Source organism: Plectropomus leopardus, chromosome 14, assembly GCF_026936395.1.
Source record: "Plectropomus leopardus strain MGB_pleo_1.0 chromosome 14, ASM2693639v1, whole genome shotgun sequence".
Taxonomy (NCBI): Eukaryota; Metazoa; Chordata; class Actinopteri; order Perciformes; family Serranidae; genus Plectropomus; species Plectropomus leopardus.
In genome coordinates this window covers 12,001,179-12,013,535 of record NC_142189.1, presented here as the reverse complement: position 1 = coordinate 12,013,535, position 12,357 = coordinate 12,001,179, and the positions used below count along the sequence as shown (strand labels likewise).

General features: G+C 39.6%; 1 protein-coding gene across 2 annotated transcripts in view; it reads right to left on the bottom strand.

Annotated features, from left to right (window-relative positions):
* LOC148187437 (uncharacterized) overlaps positions 1-12,357 on the bottom strand; it is an 86,770-nt gene that overhangs the window by 38,543 nt on the left and 35,870 nt on the right. The window contains exon 3 of one of the 2 annotated variants that reach the window (XR_015778749.1): positions 7,273-7,474. The exons of the other annotated variant lie outside the window; for it this stretch is intronic. The gene's annotated coding sequence lies outside the window, so the exon portion shown is untranslated. Of the gene's footprint in view, positions 1-7,272; positions 7,475-12,357 lie in introns of those variants that run through there. 2 annotated transcript variants of the gene reach the window in all.

The following is a 12,357-nucleotide window of genomic DNA, read 5'->3' as shown; positions in this document are numbered from 1 at the left end:
ATTAGGTGGACATGTGGTTGGGAGGGTGGATGGGTCCCACAAACAACTGACTTTTTTGCAGGAGTTTGGAGTTCACTTCCCGTGTGGTTGTGTGTGTGTTTTTGTTCCTACACCTTATACCATGGGCCTTATTTTGCCTAAACCTAACGATCTGTGACTTTGTTGCCAAATCCCAACCTTTGTGACAGTCTGCATTGGTTGCCATTTGATGTTATGTAAACATAATGACGTGCTGCTGCATCCCACCATGGTCATTTGTTGACATCATGGTAATGGCATCCCAGAGTGTACACAGCTGACACAGAAGGATACCTAAAACGTCATAAGTAGACGTGGAAGGTCGCTAACAGAGTGGCACCATGTGACGAGTTACATCAAAATGACACTGGCATGAGACTTCTGGAAAACATTGGATTTTGGTAGCTTGATAACACAACTTAAAAGCAACAAAATATTAACATCATCTGTTGTCAGTATTTGATATCAAATTGACCTAACATTGGATTGGATTTTGGTCACCCAACATTACAACCTAAATTTAAACATACATCAACATCCTACAGAGTTGGTGGCCAGCTAGATTTTCTTCATTTTTTTCAGCCCTGGAGGTTGCTGTTTGACGCAGCTGCTTTTAGAATTTGAATGCCAAACGAACAAGAGGACAGAAAAGCAGAAATGATGTGGTGGGTTGAGTTGATTTCAGGGACTTCCCTTTCTATAAGCGCTGTTGTTGAAGAAAATTTCAGTCATTTAGAGATGTCATTATGCTTCAAATAAAGCATCTGAACCAAAAAATATGACACTGAAGCCTACGTCCTGCAGTGATTGGTTGTGCAGACATGCTCTCTCACACTTTTATTCCTTCCAAAATGACATTCACCAGTTTTTCCATTAGTACAACTCAGTGCAACACCATGAATGCCTTTGAGGAGTGTGCGAGACAAAGTGTGCGCCATTATCCCCATTCATACAGTTCATTGTGCCCTGCCTCACTCTATGACCGCAGGCTTTTTACAATGCCTTTAGACTTGTGCCTTCAGATGGTTAAAAGGCACTTTGTATGAGCTAGGTTGTTTGAAGCATACAGTATGGTATCATTTAGATCCTCAGTTTTATTAACAGAGGTCGAAAGGGGGATTGTAACCCCGCTGTTTTGAAAGTAACTCCAACCCCTCAATGACAGCTGGAGCCAAATGCATCAAATTTGAAACTATTAAGACTGAGATCAATCTTAATTTATAAGGTGGGCTCCAACAAACCTCTGTCAAAACTCTACAATCATGTATCCTCTACTGACTCATCCAATGAACAAGTGGGGAAAAGATCTTAATATTAGCACCAGTAATGAGTTTTGGATTCAAATACACAAAAACGTCTTCAACATGAAAAAAATAACACTGGATTAATTCAATACAAAGTCATGCACAGAATACATATTACATATACATCATATTACATATGATGTACCTCATGGGACTTATCACAACTCAATACAACTAACAACTACTTCCATGTACTTTGTGTCTGCAGAGCAGTGCAACACAGACATAACTAGTAAACTATCACTATTCTTTGGTTGCAGCATCCTCTCCCGTCACTGTGCATACTAGGAAACCTGAGCATACGTGACACATCACAAAAACAAATCTCAGCACCCTTACTTAAAGCCCTATCTATCATAAAATACTAAACTGGTACGACAAAAAACTATCAACATCTCACAGTGATTCAATCTTTTAACAGAACAGGCAACACTGGAACTACACTCAGCTCGACAAAAAAGTTATAACAACAGAAAATGTTAAAAATTGAACAATTTCTCGAAAAATGAAGAGTTAACTTCTTAAGTCTCTTGATTTGCTGGTTATCTATCTAAAATAGGTCCAACAGTAGAGAGCTGACAGGATATGAGAGTTAGAGGGATTGAGAATGACGTGATACAATGGTCCGCAGCTGGAACCGAACGGAGGATGTTAATGCTCATCATTAAACCTCTGGGACTCCAGGGCCACCCATCTTTTTAAACCTTTGTTTAACGAAATTTTCAACACTGACTCACTTTGTTTCTGCAAGTATGATTGCACATGTCATGTTGATTTAGCTGGAGGGTCGACAGTGCCGGTCAGGTCATGTCCAGTGCAACGGTTCAACTTTCATTCATGGAACTGTTTCACAATAACCGGATGTTTTGAGAGGACATTGGGACAATGGCTGGTTATTAATGGCAAAGCTTAGTAAGTAGATACTCAAGAATCCTTTTGGCATCAACGTGTGTGAGGACAGTCAAAAACATTTGAAACACACACAGAGTGCCTCCATGCAACATTCGTTCCAAGAAAAGACACACTAACATAGTTGCAAACACACAATGTTAGGTCAGAGGGGACGAACATTTCAATCTTCTGTACAAATTTGTGATGAGCAGTGTGTTTTGCTGGTCCTGTGGGAACTGGCACAGATAATTAATTTGGTTTCATAAACTTCTGTTGCCACATACTGGGGGACTGGGAGCTCAGAGTAAACAAATATTTAAATTAATACATCCAGACGTCGTCCTTTCCCAGGTAATCACCACGGAATAATCATGCGCCTGTGTGTGCATAAATACACGTAGTCATGTGTGCTGAAGTGAGTGCGCCTGTTTGTTTTTTTCAGGCATACGTCTGCTGTTGCTGCTGCTGCTGCGTGCTGCCGAGTTCCCAGGGAAATCAGAACACATACAGAGAGAGAAAGAGGGAGGGTGGGGGGTGGGTGGGGGGTACAAATAAATAAATTTGTTGAGAAAAGGGAGGGGAGCGGGAAAAAGAATTAGGAGAGAGGAGGGAGAGGCAGCGAGAAGGAAAAGGGAAAGGGAAAAGGAAGGCAGAGTTTCAGGGAGTAAATTGTTGACGCCAGGCTGCTCGCTGGCAGCTGACAGACGGAGAATGTGGGCTGGTTTCTGGGTTGCAATCAAATCCCTATAAACAGAGTGATCATTCACTCTGCCTAAACTCTACTGCATTACTGCCAACCAGACACACACTTTCTCACACACTCATGCAGTTGTGACAGCAGAAGTGTGGCGTTTACAGCAGAGTTTGTAGTCTGTGCACATCGGGGATCTTTGCATCGTATATGCATGGATAAATCGTGCGTGCATTAATGCGTTCACACAGATCGGAGAGCAGAAAGTGACAAGTGGAGGACGGAAATGACAAGAATTGTGAGACAGAGACAGAAAGGTGTTGGAAATGAAAGAGATTACTTTAATCCCTGAATTCCCCTAGGGGTCGAGAGTGCTCCAGCGTGTCTTTTAGGTTTCACTGTATAGAACGGCGTGATACTTCAGAGGTGATGTAGGAGTTGTGACTCTGTTGTTGTTAATGTCTGATAAGCTCCTTAGCAATATAATATTCAGAGAAATATTCAAAACTTTGCAGGCAGGTGGTTTAGAATAACAGGATAAGTGGAGAACTTTTGCACCCCAAGGATGGAATTTACCTTTTGATCTCAGTAAGAGGCGACAAACACCTGAGTGTGTGTCTGCACGTGTGTTCAAAAAGCAACCATGTTTGCTGCTGTTTGCACAGTCACAAAAAAAAAAAAAATCATTGGGCTGCATGTCAGAGCTGATCAAGAATTTCTTCCATCTCAGTCTGGACCAATAAGCTGGACGCTTACCTGTGCACTTACTCCACTCAGAGGGAGAATCAGCGAGCATAGAAACACCAAGTCAGGGAAAAGAAAAACTCTCATTGACTTCACATGCTTCTTAATGTGTCTGCCTCAAGGTCCTGCTGTTCTCAACCAGCTGCTTGCTGTATGCCCCCGCTGCCATCAGAAGCCGATACAGCGGCTGTGCTGTGAAGTAATGGGTTTTGTTTTCTTGGCGTGTGCCACAGGTCGCTGCTCATGTGAATGCTTGCTTCAGGACTTGTGTTGTTCTCAAAAAAAGGTCTGAATAAAAAGGCCTGCAAGAGCTCGCTGACTGATGGATTGTCTGACTGATGCCAGCAGACTGCTTGTCTCAAAGACTAAGCTAATTCTTACACAGCACATGGACAGTTTACAGTGATAGCTGCAGCAGATTTTACCAGGAAAAACCTCACAAATTTTGAAAACAATGAGTCAAGGCTTTCTCAGCATTTCTGCAATATAAAGGTTTTTTTTTTTCATCATTAGATAGAGGGTGTTATACTACCGTACAAACTGTAAAGCCTCTGAAGCCAAATTTGTGATATAAGTTATATTAATAAACTTAACTTGGCTTAATGTCTAATCAATGAGTCATTTAAATTGTAATGTTGTATGTGTATTTTATTACATATTTTAATGTATTCTATTTTAAGATCTTTTTTTTCTTCTGTAAAGTGTCTATTTTGTGCTGAAAAGAAAACTTGCTAGCAGACTTGATCAGCTATGGTAAACATTAACTATTTAAAGTTAATATTAGCTAATTAAGCTTATATATTTTCATGAGCAAACAGGCAATCTCTGGAAAAAGTTTTCCAGCTGACTTGTTTTATAACAATAATTCTGTAAAAGGGGTATTGAATATGCACTTCACATCGCAATAATTAAACCCTGAGCTGCATGTGCAGGCAAAATGTCAGCATCCTCACCAGTTGGTGATCTATATGGCAGACATGGAAATTAAAAAAAAAAAAAACAGCAGGGCTGTGCTATCAGACAAATGTTAAAATTATGTGGCGGCACCATGGAACCACTGCACCACAGTTTTAAACAAGTGGTTAACGTTGTAAAACAGTCACAGTTTAAGTAGGTTTAGAGGAAAAAATACTTGGTTAGGTTTAGGAAAAGATTAGTTGTTCCTGTTAAAATAAGTACGTTTGCTATTTACGGGACGTTAACACCTCGTAACATGACATGTATGTCAAGGCCATGCTCTGAAGCCCCAGTTTTCTAAAAAAGTCCCATTGGACTGGAAGGCCATTTATGCAGCCCAGTATCTTAAAAAAAAACATACGCATTGCTCTGAAGGGGTCTTTCTCTAAAAATAGGTTACACCTTTCTCCCAAACAGAAGCACATGGATAATTATTATGCAGAATTACATCATCGGACAATTCTACTGAAAGGCATGACCTGTCCTACTTTAACTCTGATTGGCTTACTATGACATTTTTTCCTGAACCAATCTCTCTCCTCATGCGTAAACCAAACCCACCCACTTTTGGTTTTGGTTCACACGGACACAAACAGCAATCTCTTGGCTGAAAGACTTGAGCATCATTATAATAATGCAAGGGGAAGCCATTTGAATTGTAATTTGACTCTGAAGGGGTCAGTGGTTAAGTTTAGGCACAAAACTACTTGTTTAGGATAAGGAAAAGGTTGTGGTCGATGTTAGTCAAGGGTCAACCCCTGTGACCAATAACTAATGTGACAAAATAACTCAACATTAACTTTTAGTTGAACACCAGACATGAACGCCATTGTCCTGGGTCAAAGTCCTGTGCGTACTGGACCCATCAACCTCATTCCCCACAAACCCTAAGCAAACATTTGCACTCTTTATACTATATAAATGCACTGGATATCTAAAAATGGCATGTAAAAGTCTACATTAAAGTTGCTTAAAAGCCTCTCATACAGATGCTAAAGGGGCGCTGACCAATCTGGGTATTTTGACGCCCTGAAAAAGTGTACAGAAATGGTCCATAAATGATAACAAGTGTTTTCTGGCACCAGCTTTTTGGCTCTATTTCACATTCAGACATTATGCTTTTACAGAGAATTTCCATAGTATTTACAACAAAAGTTATAGGTGTAAAAGGGGTTATTGTATGGCTGTCTAATTTCCAATCCAGTATAAACAGAAAGGTGCCCTCTGTTTTAGATTGTCCAATCAGTATCACCATCTCATTTTCTGGTTTTCCATTTCCCAAGATTCCCAGACCCTGATGGAGGCTGAAGCAACTTAATCAGCAGTTTAAGGAAAACCCGTTTGCTCTGGCTGAAAACGGTGTCATGGTGCTGTCTTATCATTTCAACACATTAAGTGCCACGCTACTGTAATGTGAGTAACAAGAAAAGTGCTTGTCTTAGAATCATGGTGGAGTAGAAATATGAAGAAGCTGAAAAACTTGAGTACAAAGTACCTAAAAATAATACCACAAGTGTGGTACTTCACAAAATGTACTTTGTTACTTTCCACCGCTGCCTGTACACTCCCAGGCAAGTTATTTTGGAAATCCTTTCTGGATGATAATGTTGCCTGTTGCAAGAAAGTGTCCTCGCTGTGAGCTTCAGACAATGACTTTTTCAACACACCTGCCCCTCAACGTTTTTTTCTCAAGGACATCTTGTCGGTACAGATTGATTGACAGACCTTAGCTTGATCCCCACGTCAACAGTGACACCTCCACCACGAATGTCAGTCCAACATCTGCTCCTGTGCAGCGAGAGCCACAGTCAGAGTACAGAAACATATCATTTTTACAAAACCGCAGCACTTGCAGAAAGAAATCCCCCCTCTCTCCACTGTGAGTGTTTCAGTTTAAAGATAAAAAATTCTGGGTTGTGGATTCGGGCAGGTCCATCCGTCTCGCTGTCTTTGGGCGCCGCAATGACAACGCCTCCATTGTCACAGCTGAGAAATGGTTTCCCACTATTTGCATTTTTATTGATGCTCCAAATTGCAAATAGCTCTCTCCTCCTTCTGTCTTTGTCTTTGCGTTGAGGAGGGAAAAAAACCCTCATTTGTTCAAGCAGGCCCTATATAAATCACTATAGCAGAGTGAAGTGAACTGAACTCATCTCTGAATAAAACATCAGGTTGCAGACAGAGCACACTGGAAGCAGTTCTCTCTCTTAGGGGTTTTTTCTTTGAAATTTGCTGTACCCCTTGCCTCTGTACTCTGGAGAGCTGGAACTAATACTGAAGAGGAAGAAACACAGTGCTCACACAGATTGCCTTCACAGCTCGTGCTTTGGAGTCTTTCTGTTAACTCGGTGTCAAGAGCATGTAACATACACTACATGCAATAAGGGGCTACACAGTAATTGGTCAGACGCATTGATTGCCTTGCTGTTTGCTGCACAAGTACAATATGGATCAGGCCATTACCACCACAGTCACAACACTGCAGTAACAAACAACAGTATCTGCACTCTATATGAGAGTGCAATTACTTATCAGTCGGTGAATTACCGTGAAATCCGAGTCACACACCTCTCTTTTTTTCCTTGTCTCACTTTCTTTCAAAATGAGCGACTGCGAGCAGATGAAATTTCATTGTTTATGTATTTATTCATTGTGAAGCAGGGATTACTGACGTTACAAGGTCATTCAAACAGATGAGTGAATACTCTATTGACTGAAATGTAAATACGGGCTCATACTGGGCTCCAGTCACACACAGCTGAAGGTACAGCAGCTGTCTTCATTGTCCTTCATTGTCAACCAGAGGAGCAAAAGTGTTTTCCTTAAACTGCTGATTAAGTCGCTCCAGCCTCCATCAGGGTCTGGGGATCTTGGGAAATGGAAAACCAGAAAATGAGATGTTGATATTGATTCGACAATCTAAAACAGAGGGCACCTTTCAGTTTATATTGGATTAAGTGACAGCCATACAATAACCCATTTTACACCTGTAACCTTTGTTGTAAATATTATGGAAATTGTTTGTAAAAGCATCATGACTGAATGTGAAAAAAAAACAAAAAGCTGGTGCCAGAAAATGCTTGTTATCATTTATGGACCATTTCCATATCCTTTTTTCTTTCCACAACACTCTTTTTTTTTCTTTTTTAAATGTATTTGTTAGATTGGAGTTCTTTTCCACAGCCAACGGGTATAGAGTGGGCACTGGCTTTTCTTATTGCAATTTCTTTATAGTAGAAAAGGTGTTCTGTATCTAATTTTGACAAGATTGTGTTCAGGTGTGTATTCAATTTTCTGCGTTATGTTCATGCTCCCCTTCCAAACTGGAAGGAAAAATGAAGTTAAAGTATTGATTATAATGTGACGAAAATGTCCTTATACCTAAACATCAGTAAACACCAAGAAAAAGATGGAAAGGACTGGCACCAACTACAGATCTATAGATCACCAGCTAGATCTGGCACAGCAGAGGACTCTGCGACTCTAGTGAGAAAGGGTATGGAAGACAGCACTTGCTTTATGGTAACTAAGAACTGGTTTGATGGTGGGAATGTGAGGTGCTGTCCAGCTCCTGCCTGCCCTGCATAAGACAACCCGTTTTCACTGCCAAAAACCATCTTCCACGTCCACCAGAACGCTGCTGACAGACAACAGACTTTCATGCGCGAGTGCAGAGTTTACTTCTTGTGTGTGTGTGTGTGTGTGTGCGTGCGCGCGCACGTGTGTGTTTTAAACCTAAGCCCTGTGCCTCTTTTGCCTTAACCTAACCGTCTGTGACTTTGTTGCCTAATCCCAACCATTGTGAAAGTCCATGCTGTTGTGCAAACATAAGGAGCATGCTGCTTTGTGCATGATGTGATATCACAGTAACCTGATGCATCATCCCACCATGTGCATTTGTTGACATCACCATAATGGCATCCTGGAGCATAAACAGCTGACGCAGCAGGATACCTAAAACGTCATAGGTAGACATGGAAGGTCCTGACAGGAAGGCACCATGTGACAAGTTCGGAGTAAGAACGCGTTGTACCACAGGGGGAGTAAACAAGCTCCCAAGGAAAGCGGCATAGACTTGCAGCTATTTTTTCACAATGGCAGTATTGCAGTGTAAAATCCTGTGTCCCAAAAAGCATTTTCAAGACACATCTGTAAATCTGTTGACAGGACACCTCCAACTGCAAACAAGGTCATTGTTTCTCTCTTTGGTATACATTTTTGAACCAAAGAGTTTGTAAAACCTTCCTTAAGATGAAAAAGGTGGTTTACAAAGTTAAGTTATGGTTAGGAATTCCATTGGAATGAACAGGCGCCATCTTGGCATCTGTTATCAAGATATTATTATAAATCTATGTAGTAAACACCCAGGATCACTGCTATATCCCACTCAGAGGCAGCTGAAGAACGGACTTGCTGCACACAACCAGGAGGAGTGACCATGCAGCCATCTAGTTGAGGTTGTAATATGTAAACAAACAATGAATAATGGCCTCAATGACGCAGGAAACAAGGCCATTCAAGGTCTGAAGCACGTCCCATGCCACTACTGCTGATCACCAATGACATTAATGCATTCACTGAGTCTGTGGTGGATTTAATTTGTAAAACAACAGAAGCAACTGAACTAATTATTACAGTTAAATCATTCAAGAACCTGAAACCACAGAATACCAGAATCATGCGGAAACATGGACAATTATAGAGCAGCAACCAACAATGGAAAAAGACGAATAAAAGGAAATATTGCAATGCGCTATTTAAAAGAGCTGACGGGATTATATTTCATTGGAGTTGTATTTTGTATTACAACAATGCAGCTCTATGACACAGAGGAATAAGTTACATCAAGATTTAGTTATAGCCTATAGGCAACACTTGTTTGTCCTATCAATTCATCTTTAGTTTTTTCTCATTGGTGAATGCATGAATTGAAAAACATCTGAGTTTTTAAGCTGAAAAACCTTGATTTAAAGTTTTAAATAATAAGTTCACCACGCCATGTTTTCAGCTCCATCAGACCAGCTGCAGGTGTCAGAGGTGAGAACGAGCAATAAGTTAATCTGGCAAAGGTTGTTTTTCCTGTGTGTGAAAAGGGCTATTGAGAGCGGTTCAGAGTGACAAACAAACACTGCTATCCTTCCTGTCTACTTTTTGCTGATCCATCCATCCTCTCTGCTTCCGCCACCCTCCAACACTGTTCTGTCAAATCCTGCTAAGCTCCTCATCTCTTCATCACATCCTTCTTTCTTCTCTTTTATCATCCCTTTGACACACGCACAGAGGGGGTAAAATGGAGTCATCTGTCTGTCTGTCAGAGTGAAAGGTCATTAGCTGGTGAGGGGGAGAGGGCACGACGGGAGGAAGGACACCTCAAGGTAATTATGAAGTAACCGGGCACACGTCAGCATTTAAAGTTATTTTATTGCTTTGATCAATATAAAACAACTCCTGTATTACCTTCAGTCTCTCCAAAGATTAATTTATATTTTAGATAATAAAGGATTTCTGCAGAATAAAAGTTGTAAAGTTAATTGAGTTTGAGGCTCAAGTTATAAAATTTTAGATTAAAAAAAATTTGGACAATGTCTGCATGGCAATACTTTGCGGGAGCTCGAGTGCAGTTAATAAATGGACCATGCTCGTGCATTCAGTTCAGCAGAGTGCTTTACATATAACTGTTGTATTATGAAAAATGTACGTATTTTGAAACTACTGAGGTTATAACTGGATAAATGAGACCTGGATTTTAATGCATGAGTTGTTAAATAGTTTGTAAAATGATGTTTATATGTGGTTTTGCTGTTGTTAACCCTTTGTAACCTGGTCAGATTTCTTTCAAAAACATGGGAAGAAAACAATTAGCAATTTAGGAAGGAATGGCCAGGAAATTAGACAGAAATTAGCAAAAAGGTACAAGAAAATTGCTAGTATATTACGAAAACAAACAAACAAACAAACAAACAAACAAACGAAAATAAACAACAACAACAACAAAAAAAACAATAACAAACAAGTGGAAAAGATAAAAAAAAACACAACAGGGAGATGACCTGGGGAAAAAACTTTAAAAATCATAATTATTCTTCAAAATAAGTTTAAATGTTTAAACGTTTAATTATATATATATATATAAAATTAGAAATATAGCTCTCTGAGATTCTTTTCTTAGTGTTTTTAAAAATGATTTCCCAAATCTACCCAAATTTTTGCAATTTGCATGACAGTTATTTGCCAAGATACTCATTGCTTTTTTCCCATGTTTTCAAAATGAATAAAATCAATTTTCTCAGGGTTCAAAGGTATAAATATTTGTGAAAGGGGCCTGAGTGCAGTGGAAGAAAAGTGATGTCGATCTAGGTTTCAAAGGGTTAAATGAGGACCTTGACTTAATTCATCCATAATTGACTCCGTTTTCGATGCTTCCTTCACCGTGGAGGCATGCAAGAAAAACAGTTTACTTTAGAAATTCAACAAAACGCGGTGTGAGTGGTAAATAGACAAATGGTTATTTTTCCATTATTTGCTGTGAAGCTGTAAATCTAACTCATAATAGATTATTGTGACCAACATAATATGAGGAAAATAGTTTTAAAAAAATAAATTGTTTCTGTAAGGTTGTCTGAGCAATTACTCCTGTCAAATTGATCTGACTATAGCGAAAATTTTAACTGGATTTCCAGAAAATTGGCAGAAAAAAAACAATTTATGTGCGTTTCTATCCACCACTGTGGACCGCTGAATTCAAGACCCGCCTCCAAACTGAAACCATGACATGCTATACCACGATCACCCCACCTCCTGCAATATTGACCAATAAGTCCCTTAACACAAAACGTCCACAAAATATTTGCGACCTGACCAAAAACAACAAATCCTAAGATAACCATGTGCTGTTCAAATAAATTGGTTAGGCACGCTGTTTAAAGTGATCATTCTGGGCCATTTCAAACATGTGAAACTAAATTGTGTATTTTAAAACAAAGCAAATACCATACAAATGAATATTATTATCATAATATTGAGCAGCGTCATGCAACATTTATACATTTCAGACTAAGATAATACATATAAAAACAGTATAGTAGTAGTAAGTAGTTCAGGAAATATATTTTATCTTGGTATCTTTTTTTCTCAAAAATTTTGAACAGCACATCTCCACAGTTAATGTGCCTGTTAGAAACGCACCTGACTGAAATGACTCTTGACACTGTCACGCTAAATTACATCATTCTTCCTCTCATCTTATTTATGTCTATATGTCTATTTTGATATATATCTATCATCCAACCCCAAGGATTCGACCTGCATGCTCTCAAAACATGCCCTCACTATCACCTTTTTTGTGGGTCACCTGCTGGGTACAAGACCCGGTGCAGGACTCTGCCCTACGGTGGCCTTCAGGTAATGAAAAACATGAAAGGCTCTGTCTAGAGCCAGTATTCGGTTTGTACTTTCTAGGCTACTGTAGAACGTGGTGGTGCAACTTGGCGCTCCGTGGTAGAGGACCCGCTCCCTATGTAGTTATAAGGGGCTCATTCTGAGATTCTTACATTTTAGGTTTATTATATCTATTCTCTACTATTTACTTTTGGATTTTTACTCTGTTTGTTCTTTTATGTGAAATCCTTCATGCTGCTGTCTTAGCCAAGACTCCCTTGAAAAAGAGATTTTGAATCCCAATGGGGCTATTCCTGGTTAAATAACGGTTAAGTAAATAAATCTACTAACAGAAACATAAATATATTATTTTCA